Genomic DNA, 15,344 nt, shown 5'->3' on the forward strand with positions numbered 1-15,344 from the left:
TTTCACTTTGCAAAACATCTTGATGGGCTCAAGTTTTAGGAACTGTGTGTCCATGTTCTCAGCCACACGACAGAGAAGCAAGGTGTCCATTCACCGCTCTGAGGCCAGGCTGGCACTCTGGAATTTCCTATTTCTTCAATGCTCAGGGAAAAGAAAGTGGTCAGAGCAGGTGCTGGCAAAAGAGCTGTTCTCAGTGCAAAATCACCTCCTTTGCTCTGTCAAGTTGGTGCTTGGCAGTTGGTAGGAGTTTTGCTACAGCTGAAATGATCAACCTTTAAACACGCCTACTCACCATTTACCACTAACACACAGTTCCAAACCAGAGAGTGACACCAGTCAAATTCTGTTCCTTACAAATTCTATTCCTTTGGGGAGGCCAGGCAAGCTTGTGACACATGTACCATTATACTGTACCAGCTTCTAGTCCCAGTGTAGACACACATGCACATGTGTGTACCTGGGCACCTGTGCATGCATGCTCACATGTATGTGTGTGTAGTGTATAGGCCAGAGATGAACATTAGGCATCTTTGATGATCACTCTCCATGTAATTGCTTTTTGAGGCAGGGTCTTTCAGTGAACTTGGAGTCCAGTGCTCTGGTTAGGCTGGCTGGCTGGCTGGCCCCAGGAATCTTTCTGTCTTTCCTTTTCCAGTACCACGGCCATAGGAGGAGGACGCCGCCTCTGCCTTCCACGTGGACAAGGAGGAGGATGCCGTCTCTGCCTTCCACGTGGACAATGGGGAGTGAGCTTAGGTCACCAGGCTTGTGAGCCATCTCCTCAGCTCTTGGTTTATTCTTTTCCTGGTCATCTAACAGATCTTACTGACCTTTTCCTATCCACATTATAACAGAAAAAATAATAGTTTAGGGGAACTCGAGCTCCTATTGTGATTTGACAGATGGCAGACTCTTGTCTTGGGTTCTGGCCATTAAAGTTCAGGAAAGATGTTGAGGGTAGAGGTGAAGGGAGTCTGGAGGCAGAGTCCAGAGGAAAGGTGAAGCAGAAGACGCCTTGCTTGGGAAATGAATGGCTAGTGTTAGAGCCTAGAACCTTCCAGTAGTTTATTGAAAGTGTATCCATGTTGGCTTTAGATTTGTATGACAGTTCCAAAACACCAAATCAGGGCAAGGGAGGAAAACGATGGGGCCTCAGAAGGCCTGACCAAGTGAACATCAAACCTGCCATCTCTGGGGGCTCATGTCTTCCCTCTCACTAGAAATAAGGCTGCAGACCTGTTTCTTTACCTTTGCAAAGGCCTTTCCTTCTCTCGTTTAAGCACCTTTGTGAGGTAGGAAATGGTGGACAACCCCTCTTCCTTCTTCTCCTTACCACTCCTTTCTCCCGTCTGCCTTTTTTTTTTAAAGGCAGCAGGAGACAACACTAGACTCAGGCCCTGTGACTCCCTTCCCTGTGTAATGCCAGAACAGTCTTTAAGCACCAAAGTTCTTTTCGGTTTCGTACCTTTAGGCCAGTTGCACTCTCAATAGAGAAGAATGACCAGATTCCCCCAATCCCTAGGACTTTGGATTCATCTGCACAAAATCCAGGCTGTGAAGTGACTCAGTTGGTAAAGTTTTGCCTTGCAAGAATGACGACTTGAATCTGATCTCCAAAGCCCATGTCAAAAAAAGAGGTGGAAACTGGTGCTCTCTGGTCAGCAAGCTGAGCCAATCAACAACTTCCAGGCCAAAATAAGGTGGCTAGTACACACACACACACACACACACACACACACACACACACACACACACACCACATAGTTATCTGAGAATGAACTAGGCACTGCCTCTGAATCAAATAAATGACAGCTATCCAAGTCTATTGTCTGTGATATATGATATATATTTCTTAATGGGTGAAAGAGGTTTCTTTCCTAAGCAAACTTTTGTCTTTAAGGAATTTTTCATCAGTGGTTATGAAAACTGTGTGTATATGTATGTGTGTGTGTGTGTGTGTGTCTGCTGTGTGTGTGTGTGTGTGTGTGTATGCATGTGTGTGTGTGTGTCTGGTGTGTGTGTGTGTGTGTGTGTTAAATATCTTTAATATCTTTTCTCTTTTAATTTTGTAAGAAGCTTTCTCATTGTCCAAGAATATGGGTTCAGGATTGTCTGGGTTAGAAGAATTCTGGCTTTTAGCCCATTTTCTAGCTCGGTGCCTTTGAGCCTCCTTTGTAAGTGGAGCAGTAATAATGTTACTCAAAGGGACGCCAGAGACTGATTGAGACTATCCAGCCAAGTCCATCCAATCATGTTAATAGTACTAAGAGCAGCTATTGTTACTGGACCTGCTGGGAACAGCGACTCACTGCAGAGAGCAGGTACTCCTCACCCGGCTGGTAGTAGCCATTCCACGCCTCTATCCCATGGCAATTTCTTGCTATGGAAAGAAAGCTGGGGTCTCCCCAGAGTACTATCAGGTATCTGAGCCGATTCTGAGACTGGAGGACCTAGGCAGAATCCTGTTTCTTCTCAAAGCATGTCCAAATATTTCCAAGTACTCTGGGTATTATCTCAGGTTCCTGCCTCAGTAATACGCTTAGTGAAGATACCCTCCCTTCTCTGGGACCCAGCTGTGTGGAAACTGGGAAGAAGAAGGACTTGCCGTCAGGCTTTAGTTCACTTAGGCATCAGTTCCCTTGCCCTCAGAGGAGAGGCAGGAAGTTTAACTTCATCTGCCCTGTTTTCCTGGGTCTCTTTCTGACCAGTCTTCTCATGGGACATCACCACCCCCTTCTCTGGCATATTCCTTAGCTCTCTGGCCCTGAACCCCAGGCAGAACCAGTCCTGGGAAATGAGAACAGAAAAGGAGATCTAAATCCAGAGAGGCTGTGGAAGTGGAGATGGAGCCCACACTTCCACACGCCTGCAACTAAGTCATCGTAGAGCAAAGGCCACGAGTCCAGCACTCCGTTGATGACATCCAAACACACAATCACTTCAAATACTCAAGAATTCAGCTCCTTTTAACAACTAACAATAAGTTATAACTCAGTTTTGAGTGTTTACTTCTTATTAATGAGTTTGAATTATTGCATGTTGTGTACATGAACGTTCTGAACAGAGACCCTATTAATATTCCCATTTTACAGTTGAGAAAAACTAAGGCTGAGAGAATAACCAATAGGACTTGAAGTCACAGAAATTTGGACCTATCGTTTAGCTGTGTTTTTCCTCAAATCTATTCAACTACTTTGGATAGACTGTGTGTGTGTGTGTGTGTGTGTGCGCGCGCGTGCGCATGTGCACATATGTGTCTCTGTCTATGTGTAGATATAAACTAAAATGCTTCTCCAGGAGAACACATAGGGCTTTAAATAATCATAGCTGACTAGGGGAAGGGCAGAAGGTCCAAAAGTGTTTCTTTGGCCTCCGTGTTCCAGCTAATTCCCTCAACGCCCCACCTGACTTGGTGTGTGTAGCCGGCTTAATGGTCCCTCTATTGAGCACTTCCATTATTTTTCAGGTGCCCAAGGTAATCTTTTCATTGAGCACTCACCAATGCTGGTGACTAAGGGATTTTCTTCAGTTCATTCCTAATAAGGGGACCTGCGTTAATCATTGTGTAGCTTTGACAGTGATCCCCGCAGGGGCTTAAACCACTTCTCCTGCTTCATTAGGGGAAAAAGCAACCCAGGTGCAGACCATGAGGACCTCAGGGTCTGATACTATTAAATCAATGCACAGACCAAAAAAAAGTGGATTAGTTCTTTTTTTTTTTTTTCAAACAGAAATCTGGTGGGCAAGACTCAAGGATAGAAGAAAAAAGAAATCTGAACACAGACAACTGCATTAGTTACTGCGTAGGCTTTTCTTTCTCCCCACAGTCCCTGTGTGAGTGGGCTCCACCCCTGCCTGTCAGACTTCCTTTGCTTTGAAACTGCTGACCACCCCACCTCCATGTGCGAGCATGGAGTTCCAGGGCTGGCTGCAGGGATTTGGTGCTTTCTTCTTACTTCTTCAAAACAGACCATCCTAGGGATGTGACTTAAGTCAAGGCAGTTCAGTAAAACAGTGATTCGGTCATATCAATTCTATTCTCTAGTTAATCTCTCTTCCTAGTTCATTTTTCACCCATCATTTTCTTCACATATGGGATACAGGTTCTTTAAAAACTTTTATTATATTGATTGATTGATTGATTGCCTCAGCTCTCTCTCTCTCTCTCTCTCTCTCTCTCTCTCTGTATGTGTATATGTGTGTGTGTGTGTATGTGTGTATATGTGTATGTGTGTGTGGGTGTGTATGTGTGTATATGTGGGTATGTGTATGTGTGTGTGTATGTTTGTGTGTGTGTGTATGTGTGTGTATGTGTATGTGTGTGTATGTGTGTGTATGTGTGTATGTGTGTGTATGTGTATGTGTGTGTGTATGTGTGTGTGTATGTGTGTATGTGTGTGTGCATGTGTGTGTGTGCCTGTGTGTGTGTGTGTATGTATGTATGTGTGTGCCTGTGTGTGTATGTGTGTGTATGTGTGTGTGTATGTGTATGTGTGTACGTGTGTGTGTATATGTGTGTGTATGTGTGTGTGTGTGCATGTGTGTGTATGTGTGTGTGCCTGTGTGTGTGTGTATGTGTGTGTGCCTGTGTGTGTGTATGTGTGTATGTATGTGTGTGCCTGTGTGTGTGTGTATGTATGTGTGTGCCTGTGTGTGTGTGTGTGTATGTGCATGTATGTGTGTGCCTGTGTGTGTGTGTGCGCGCGCACCTGTGTGCACTCATGGTGCCGAGGTGCCTGTATAATCAGAGGATGACTTTCTAAGTCAGTTTCTCTTTTTCTACTATGTATGTTCCAGAGGTCCTTGCACTTGGCTGCAGTCTCTCTATTCCCTGAACCATCTCACTGGCCCTAGAAAATAGAGCATGTCGAGTAACAGGACATCTCTTCTCTTTTCTCACCTCTAGGCACACAGTGTTGTCTGGAGAAAAAAAGCAATTGGAAGGAATTTAGTTAAGTTAGAAGCTTCCAGGTATTTCTAGAATTGGGTGTTTGAGTCTCAGCATTCTGAGAACATGATTAAGGAAAAAGGAAAATGAGGGTGTCTTAGTTATAAGGGAGCTGGTACTTGCCACATATATGAGAAGGGGTTAGGGTCCCTGTTCACTTAAAGTGGGGGTCAGGGGGCTGCCTTGGCTGCTGTCTGGTTCTGTTCCCTGCCAGGTGGGCCAGGTCTTTCATCTCTTTAGGCATCAGTTTCCTCCCTGGTAAAGGAAGAGAAGTAATGGTAATATTAATAGCCCAGCTTCACATGTGAGTGTGTCCTGTAGTTTATTAATTAAAAACCATACTAAAAATGTGTATGGATATGGGTGCACTTGCAGGTGCAGAGGTACATGTACAGTCTGCCTGTCTGTCTATCTATGTGTGTGTGCACACAGGTGCATGTGTATGTGTGTGTGTGTGTGTGTGTGTGTGTGTGTGTATGTGTGTGTGTGTGTCGCAGTGGACAGAGGACAACTTTGGGTGTTGATTCTCAGGCATCTTCAAACCTTTTTGTTTGAGACCAGGTCCCTCATCAGCCTGGAACATCATCATGTAGGTCAGGCTAGATGACCTCTGAGCTTCAGGGTTCTACCTGTCTCTGCCATCTCAGTATGCTTGGGTTTACAGGTACAAGACATCATGCCAGGCCCCTTATACAGGTTCTGGGATCTGAACTCAGGTCTCTACATTTGAGGTCTCTACTGAGTCCTCTCCACAGCCTAAGCGCCTGTCACACGCGTGCTGTTACTTGCAGCGATTCCCTTAATTCAGGTGAAAGAGTAAAGAAGCAATGGAGGGGAGTTCTTGGCAACAATTGGCTCTGTGTGCTAGAGAACTGGATCGTGGGGCCTTACATTGTCCCGGGCTTGGACGTGGTTGCTTCCAACTCACAGTGAGACTATTTCAGGTATGAAAGGGGCCTGGCTACCTTCCCTTTTCCACCGGCACACCCTAGGTTGAGGACTAGTTCTTCCCTCGGACTCTCCTCCCTGTGTATAGGCTCACAAAGCTTATACAGATCAGGTGATTGTAACCGGATCTTCGCATTGGATCACAGACCCGAGGTCCAGTTTATTTTGTGTTATTCCTTTTCAAACATTCCTGTTGCGGGTCCTGCTCCTCCCTCCCCATGGTCACTGCTTCTCCACTGAGAATTGGATTCTATTCCTCCATTCTCCATGAGACCAGGCTGGCTGGTGACAGTGTTGACCAACAGATTGTGATAGAGGTGGCACAGTGTCCTTTCTGATTGGAGGTTTCTGTGTTCTCACTCTTGAAAGCTAGCTGCCATTTAAACGGGTCTATCAGAAGGCTGCCACATTGTGGAGAAGCTCAAATCGCTTGGAAAAACCTGGCAGAATGACATCCCTCACTAGGGGAAGGAAGCCCGATGAAGAAAGAGGCCATATTAGCAGACATCCAGTAGCACTCCAGCTCCGTCACCTGCCAAATGCAGCTAAGAGTACAACTCAGGGACAGAGCCAAACAACTCTCTGTCCCAGCTTTCCTGAGACTACAAACCTACCAACTGCGAGAAAAAATATATTAATTACTTTTATTTTCTTGTGAGGCTGGATTCAAACTCACTATGTTGTTAAAGATAATCATGAACTCCCAGTCTTACTATCTTTACTTCCCAGTTTTCATGATTACAAGATGCACTTCACCACTTCTGGGTGCAATGATCGCTTTAAACCAATGGTTCTGGCATAGGCTGCTATGTAATTGTAGGTAACTAAGCCATTGAATAAAGTGACACCCTTTCTCATAGTTCCTCAGTGCTATCCCTGCACAATTCCCCAGAAGGACTGTGGGAAAGGTCTGATGGCCTAGAATAGGATTTTGTACTGGCATGTGGCTTTTGAAACATCTATACTTCTCCATGATATACTTTCTAAAAGAATGGCCTACTTCTTAAACACACCCAAACTATGCTACTGACTGGGGACTGAGTATTCAAACACTCAGACTATGGAGAGGTATCAATTATAGGTATCTTGGGGCATATATGTGTATAATGCTAGCCAGGGTGCTTTATATCTAATTAATCTAATTAATTGCAGATTGAAATACTGAGGCTCAGAAAGGCTAAACAATTCCCAAGAGTTAGTATAGGAAAAGATATAGCTGGATCACCAGGTACACTCATTACTAGTTCCATGGTCTTGGAAATCGCTTAGCCTTCCATGATTTCTATGATCTCATCTGCAACTATGAAACATGAGGACAAACAGTATCTTCTTTTGAGTGTGCTTGTGAGACTCAGCAGGTTGGCTTCACACACGGTGCTAGCAGAGCACCTGGCATGCAGTAAGAACTCAAAAACCATCTTTCTAAATTATTACTATGGCTTAACTCACTCATGGTTATCTGCAAGGGAATTGGCTATTTTAAATACATTTCCAGTGGCTAATATGGTCCATGGGCCAAATTGAGACCACTGTCTGATTTTCAGTGTTCCATAAGTTGAGATGGCATTTTCATTTTTAAGTGGTTGAAAGAGATTGATATATTATATTAGATGAAAATTATTGAAACTGATACTTCAACATCCAGAAATAAAGCTTTATTCAAACGTGTGTATTTGTTTATCTACACATTGTCCATTGCTGTATTTGTGCTCAAAAAACAGAGCTGAATAATTGTGGCAAAGACCATGTGGCTCCCAAAGTCAGAAATACTTATTATGTTCCAGTTTACAGATGGAATTTTCCCTCTTGTGGATTACAGACTTAAGGGAAAGTTAGTTTAGTGTGTGAAAAGAATTAGAGAACATCAATTTCCCATCCTGTGTTGACCATTAACTACTTGGTAGGCTTTGGCTAAATGCCTAGTCTGTTGGCTTCATTTCCTTATCTATTATAATGATGATCAGATTAATTGTTTTCTTCTTAGACTCCTTCCAGATATGAAAAATGCGACTCTCAGAGGGCATATGACCTAGGTTCTAGTAAGAATGTGAGACAGGAAGCATTTCTCATACCTTGAAAGGGTTATAAATACTCTAGGGGGGTAAAGAAAAAATGCTATTACTAGTTTAATATTCATATAAGTTTTGCAAATAAGTATCTAGGAGAAACTATGGTAGTAGGGGAAGAAAATGATTCAAGATAAAGAGCATCTACGCAGGAGTCAGACAATACAGCATGACCAGCGGGGTGACTTGGCAAAGGCATAAAGGAATGAGATGGGCAGCCTACATGGGGCATGTGTTCCGAGCCAGGCAGAGTTCTGGATGTCTCTTAGAAGCCATGGCATTGACTATCCTAGCTCACAGGCTATTCCTAAGGGGCGGGCTGACCTCTCAGTACATCCTAGCTGCTCTCCCATCTCAGCACTATCCATGTCCTAATCTGCTTGGCTTCCAAGACTAGTCAAAGCTGGATGACTTCAGGGTGGTGGGGGTATAGAGGCATGCTGGCCGATGTCAGCTGGAATTGCTGCTGGAATTACCAGCTCAAAGAAACAAGTCTCCTGAGAATGGGCGGGGAGCTCAGCTGCCAATTCTCCAAGACTTACTACATTTGTCCACATTGTCCTCACCCTTCCAGTTTTCATGCTTTCATTTCATGGTACAAATCGAATGGAAAGCAATGGCATATCCCTAAACATGGCTTCTATGATATATGTACTTCCCTAGTCAACAGGGGCCAAGCAGTGACCCTGTAGTTGAGCAACAGAGTGATGGATCTGAAAGGGCTGTGGGGAATCACTCATTGGGATTTGAGGAAGTCTGGCCTTATGAGTAGGCCTCTGAGGTTCCACATGTGGCCAATCAGCCAACCATTCCTGAGACATGTTACTTAACCTCAATTTCATCATCTGCAACAATGGGAATATTAGATTTCCTCACATAAATGTGGAATTCTTAGAACAGACCTAGGGCCTAGGAAGAATAATGTGCGAGGAATCCCTTATTAGTCTGCTGGGGCAGCAGGCCATTCTGCTTAGGGCTTGGGTAAGGAGCCGGCTCTTGCCCTGCACTACTCAACAGCCCTGCACATGTGATGATATAAATTTAAACGTAGAGTGTTCTGTGCACAGGCCACATTTCATCCCAGGTGAGCTACGTGTGGCTACTGACTGCGAGGGCAGCTCAGATGAACAATTTTTTATCATTGCAGCAAGTTCTATCTAACAGTGGGCTAGACTCAAGACACATATAAATACAGTTACTATATTTAAATATAAGAATGGAGAAATATGTTAGACTTTGAAGCAGGGGAAAGAAAAGGTTTGGGTGTCATTAATCTTACTTTGTGTGGAATATGAGAAAGAAAGCCAACAGCTATAATTTATAGCTATAAAGCTATAAAGAGAAATAGCAGTACCTGATAAAGCTAGGAGGAAGGGGGAGGGGACAGGTAATAAAATGAGGAAAAGCTGCACCAAAGGAGGAAGAACAGGTGTGGCTACGATTGGCCATTCAGGGGATATGCACACAAACTGGTGTGCTGTCACGTATCTCCACAGGAGGACCACAAACCTACAGCCAGCGGGCTACATGGCAAGTTAAGGGCCAGTCTAGGCTACACACCAGAGCCCTTGTTCTAACACACAAACAACAAAAGACCAAACCAAGACAATAGTCACATATGTCACTTAGCTATAGGGTAAAATAATTTTTTAAAAAAGATCTCGTTCTCTCTCTCTCTCTCTCTCTCTCTCTCTCTCTCTCTCTCTCTCTCTGTCCTCTCCCCCCTCCCCCGGGACAAAAGTGCTAGGGAGAAAGTGGAGGGCCAGAGAGATATTATTTCTTTTAAAAACTTGAGAAATCGAATGTTTCTATATGATTGCATAAACATCTTTATTAGATTTATTTATGTATAGATGTATGCATGCATGTGTGCCCTGGTGAGTGTGTGGAGGTCAGAGGCCAATGTACAGTGGCCATTTCTCCTCTTTCCCTGTGTGTGTTCTAAGGTCTGTGCTCCATCTCTCAGGCTTGGCAGTAAAAGCTGTGTTGCCAGCCTCCCTGTTTTAATTTTTGAGAGTGTTTTTACCTTAATTTTATGATGAATTGTTAAAAAGAGCAAAATGAGTGTAGAACAGTTAACACTCCAGTGGAGGAAGGCCTTTTGTGGGAATGGTGTCTCTTTCTGAAAGGCAACTTTCTTGTTGACTCTCTTCAATGGAGTCATGGTTTGGATGGAATGTAAGCCCTCTCCGACGGCTAAAGCAACACTTGGCCTCCCCTCAGCCCTAGTCTGCATGCTCTCAGTGCATCTTGGGAGGAGGAATGTGTGCTAAGTGCCAGCTGAGGATTGACTGGGTGAGACAGAATGTGCGAGTGGGCGGCATGTACTGGGACTGTGTGTGCGGGTGAGCATTTGAGCAAGCCTCAGTGGCTCCTGCCTGGGGCCAAGTGACAATGACAGTGAGAACCCCTTCCAATGCTTTCTGAGGACTGAGGGGAAAAATGCCACCCTTGAAGTGTATGTGGAATCATAGACAGCAGGATGGATTCCCAGAGCTGTGACACCGGAGGCCATGAAATGTCTTTATTGCTTGCCAAAGATCAAGGGCATACTGGGCCAATTGTGAAGTGTTCTAGTCCATGTGATCCCTGAATCGAATGTGGCATAAAGGAGCGCAGAGCTGAGCTTTTCAACATGAAAAGAGCTTTGCAGACAGAAAGGGCGATGGCTGCCTAACACCGTGGAAACCTTGCCATCCAACTGGATGCTTCAAAAGAGTTAAAATAGTGCATTTGACCACAACCAAGAGGGAAAAGCCCATCATAGTGCTACGTGGATACACACGGTGCAAGCCCCCCTTTTCTCTCTCTTTTAGGGGAGGTCCATTTATGAGTGCTCTTTTCACAGGTGTGGGAACTGTGACACTGGCGATTTCTCATAAGAAGCTCATGGCTCAAAAAAATGACCAGTGGCTTTTGGAATTGGTGCTTGAGAAGGGAGGCGAAGTATTATATTGTTCTTAAGAAAGTTTCCTAAAGTGACCTACATATGGGAAATAGGTTCCTAAAAAGTATCCTTTTCAGATAACAGTGGCCTCATTTCCACTTCCGCTCCTGCTCTCCGCCACTCTGTGTTTTGGGGACAAGTTAGTTGCTGTTGTGTCATAAGTAACACAGATGCCCTTGATACTGATACCTCCTCATATAGGCAGTATGGACAGATTTACCTGCACATGCTTATCTGTATGCCTAATGGGCACTCAACTCTTGAGAGCCTGTTTCCTGATTTGGAGAATGTGGAGGCTGGGCTCAGGAAGCTAAGGTGCTTCCACGGGACACACAGCCGGGAAGGAAACGAGCTGGGATTGGAACGCCTCTGGTCTGGAAGCAAAGGATCCACTACTGTAACATGCTTCTGAGTAGACTGCTTCTCTAAGCCCCAGCTTCCTTATCTGTGAATGGCAGTTATCAGTGTGACCACTGTCATGTTTTCCTTGAGATAATTTTAAATGATGACTATGGTAAAAAAAAAAAAAAAACAAAAAAACAAAAACAAACCACGGCATTATTGTTTGATCCATCACAAGCTGAATTTCATAAATCATTGTGTAACTATCATGGACACTCTAAAATGCCCCCTGGAGGATGATGTCAGATCTCTAGAGGGCCAGGGGGAAGGTAGGAGAGGGCCCTGACTTTCCTCAGCCATCTGTAGACAAGAGCAGCAATCCCTGGCTACAGGACTACCTGGCAGCCAGCTTCTGAGCATATTCGTAAGCATCGCCTGTGATTTAACTACTGTGCTGAACAGTTTTATGTCAACTTGATACAAGCTAAAGTTACCTGAATGGAGGGAACCTTGATTAAGAAAATGCCCCCCATAAAACTGAGTCATAGGCAAGCCTCTAGGGCATTGTCCTATCAGTGGTAGCACCCTTGGCTGGGTCCTGGGCTCATAAGAAAGCATGCTCAGTAAGCTAGAAGAGCAAAGCAGTAAGTAGTACTCCTCCATGGCCTCCGCATCAGTCACTCCTGCTGCCAGTTTCCTGTCCTGTTCTGGCTTCCTTCAATGACGGACTACAATGTAGAAGCATAAGCCAAATAAACCTTTCTCTCTCCAGTTTGCTTTTTGGTCCTAGTGTTTCACCGCAGCGATACAAACCCTAAGTCAACTTACTGTAGGGAGAAAAAGTGTACCCCTGTGAGGCTACCACAGGCCATTCCCACACATCACTAAGACCCTGCCTTAGCAAAGGGCTGTAGCACTGCTGCAGATCTGGGCAGGAAGTAGGAAACCTTATCTCTACTTAAGAAGACACATCATGTTCCACACCCTGCTCAGCAGCTGTAGCCTCGTTGGCTGGAGAATGCTTAGAACGGTTCTGTCTCCTTTGCTGGAGCGCTGTGCTCAGAGACCAACATCTCGGGGGAGTATGGTCTCAACCTTCCGAACAGATGCCTGGTAAAAAACAGGAAGTTTTCCTCACTTCTGTTCTAATCCTCTGTTCTCAGACAGGAATTTGACAGGCCTCGAGGATTCCGTCAGACCCAGCCTGTCTCGATGCTCGGAAGCCTGAAGGATGTTTGTAACCGTAGTCTGTCCTGGTTGAAGCTGAGCAGTGTCCCTGCTGGGCTCGAGGAACATCGATCGCACTGACAGATGAGGAGACGAGGCTCAGGGACGTGAAGGGACTTCCACAGAAGGCCCACAGCTAGCCACAGTGTGAGCTGACCTAGTGGCTTGCCCTCCTAAAGGTCACATTCTGTAGCTTCCCAGTGTGTTTGTTTATAGGGCATACTCGCATCTTTAGAGAAAACTCAGAACTGTGAATTGCAAGGCTGCGATTATGAGGAGTCCCCGAAAGCAGGACAGCTCCTTTCGTGAGGGGAAGTGAGGACAGGGCCTGGCCCTGACACTGTTGGCTTTACTCTTTTGCCTTGAGCATCTCTCAACAAGAAGTTGACCAGAACTCAAATTCCAAGGGTCAGTGCCATGTCTTGCTCTGTCACCAGCTTCAGCACAGCCCTGATGCTGAGTGGCCATGGACTCTGTGGATGGACTCTAGTTGGGGCTGTTGTGTCCAAAGAGGGTTTTTCAAAATGGCAGTGCTGGTGACAATGTCCTAAACAAAAAGAACTCTGACCTGGCAAACAGACGACTGTTACTGGGTAAACTGGAGTAAATTCATTTTCCTCAGGAATATTGTAAGGCAGATTTCTGTTTACCAAGACCCCAGCTTAATACACCCTTAAAGGCCAACTACATCCTCAAGGGCAACTAGTTCCCGGTTCAGCTCGAAGACTCCACTCTTATAGAATCTACCTGCTTCTCCCTGACTTTTGTCCCTACACCATCCCCAAGAGAAAGCCTTAGTAGTCTGATCTCCAGTAAAAATGTTCTTTCCATGGAGCATTCTAGTTCACTGTTTTCACTGAGCTCTTGCTTACAGTCACCTTTGAAGTGAAGGGCCACCATTGTCCCTGAGGTTTCCGTTCTTGCTAGGGGTTGTGACATGTGCCTGAGATCATCTTCAAGTGCTGTTCCTTGGAAGCTGACCACCTTCTTTTGAGCCGTCTCACTTAGGGTTCACTCATTAGGCTATGCTTGTTGGTCAGTGAGCCCTGGAGATAGCCGCCTCTCTGGGGCTGACAAGCATGTGGCAGCACCTCGGGCTTTTTACATGAGTCCTGGAGATTGAAAGCAGGTCCTCACAGTACTGACAGAGCCGGCTCCTCAGTCCTCAAGCTACGAATCATGTAAGTCATCTCTGACATGGAAACCTTATCCATCTAGGTCTGTTGTGTAATGGAGATGGTTTTTTCTTTTCTCTTTTCAGGTAAGAGTAGGTAAAGAGACAGGAAGCTTGCATGATCATATGGACCACACCATGTGCTTTTCTTCTCTGGCTTCCATTCCAGTTTCCTGATAAATGGGGTGGGTAGAAAGTTTCTGTGCTTCCCAAATCCTAGTACTAGTTCCACCTTCTTGACTGTGGCTACAGCTTGTGGCCTCCCCTTTTTACTTAGTGTTTAGAGGAACATATTTACTTAGTGTTCTTCTTCTGATCCATCCTTATCTCCTTGTACTAAGCTCAACTCCAAACGGATCAAGGACCTCCACATAAAGCCAGACACTCTGAAGCTAATAGAAAAGAAACTGGGGAAGACCCTTGAGGACATCGATACAGGGGGAAAGTTCCTGAACAGAACACCAATAGCGGATGCTCTAAGATCAAGAATTGACAAATGGGACCTCATAAAATTACAAAGTTTCTATAAGGCAAAGGACACCATCAAAAGGACAAATTGGGAAAAGATTTTCACCAACCCTACATCAGATAGAGGGCTAATATCCAATATATATAAAGAACTCAAGAAGTTAGACCCCAGAGAGCCAAATAACCCTATTAAAAACGGGTTACAGAGCTAAACAAAGAATTTTCACCCGAAGAACTTTGGATGGCTGAGAAACATCTTATAAAGTGCTCAACTTCAGGTGAAAATTCTTTGTTTAGATCTGTACCCCATTTTTTAATAGGGTTATTTGGTTCCCTGGGGTCTAACTTCTTGAGTTCTTTGTATATGTTAGATATTAGCCCTCTATCAGATGTAGGGTTGGTGAATATCCTTTCCCAATTTGTTGGTTGCCGTTTTGTCCTTTTAATAGTGTCCTTTGCCTTACAGAAACTTTGTAATTTTATGAGGTCCCATTTGTCAATTCTTGATCTTAGAGCATAAGCTATTAATGTTCTGTTCAGGAACTTTTCCCCTGTGCCCATGTCCTCAAAGGTTTTCCCCAGTTTCTTTTCTATTAGTTTCAGTGTGTCTGGTTTTATATGGAGGTCCTTGATCCTCTTGGAGTGGAGTTTAGTACATGGAGATAAGAATGGATCAATTCGAATTCTTCTGCATGCTGACCTCCAATTGAACCAAGAGAAATTCGAATGGCCGAGAGGCACCTTAAGAAGTGCTCAACGTCATTAGTCATTAGGGAAATGCAAATCAAAACAACTCTGAGATTTCACCTTACACCAGTCAGAATGGCTAAGGTCAAAAACTCAGGAGACAGCAGGTGTTGGCAAGGATGTGGAGAAAGAGGAACACTCCTCCACTGCTGGTGGGGCTGTAAGATGGTACAGCCACTTTGGAAATCAGTCTGGCAGTTCCTCAGAAAACTGGACATGACACTTCCGGAGGACCCTGCTATACCTCTCCTGGGCATATACCCAAAGGATTCCCTGGCATGCAATAAAGATACATGCTCCATTATGTTCATAGCAGCCTTATTTATAATAGCCAGAAGCTGGAAAGAACCCAGATGTCCTTCAAAGGAGGAATGGACAAGAAAATGTGGTATATTTACACAATGGAATACTACTCAGCAATTAGAAACAATGAATTCACAACATTTTTAGGCAAATGGTTTGATCTGGAAAATATCA

At 44.7% G+C, this 15,344-nt stretch overlaps 1 protein-coding gene across 1 annotated transcript in view; it reads right to left on the reverse strand.

Moving 5' to 3' along the window:
- The window catches only part of Cadps (calcium dependent secretion activator), a 467,230-nt gene that overhangs the window by 46,901 nt on the left and 404,985 nt on the right, over nt 1–15,344 (reverse strand). The gene's annotated exons all lie outside the window — the stretch shown is intronic.

Source organism: Apodemus sylvaticus, chromosome 8, assembly GCF_947179515.1.
Source record: "Apodemus sylvaticus chromosome 8, mApoSyl1.1, whole genome shotgun sequence".
Lineage (NCBI taxonomy): Eukaryota > Metazoa > Chordata > Mammalia > Rodentia > Muridae > Apodemus > Apodemus sylvaticus.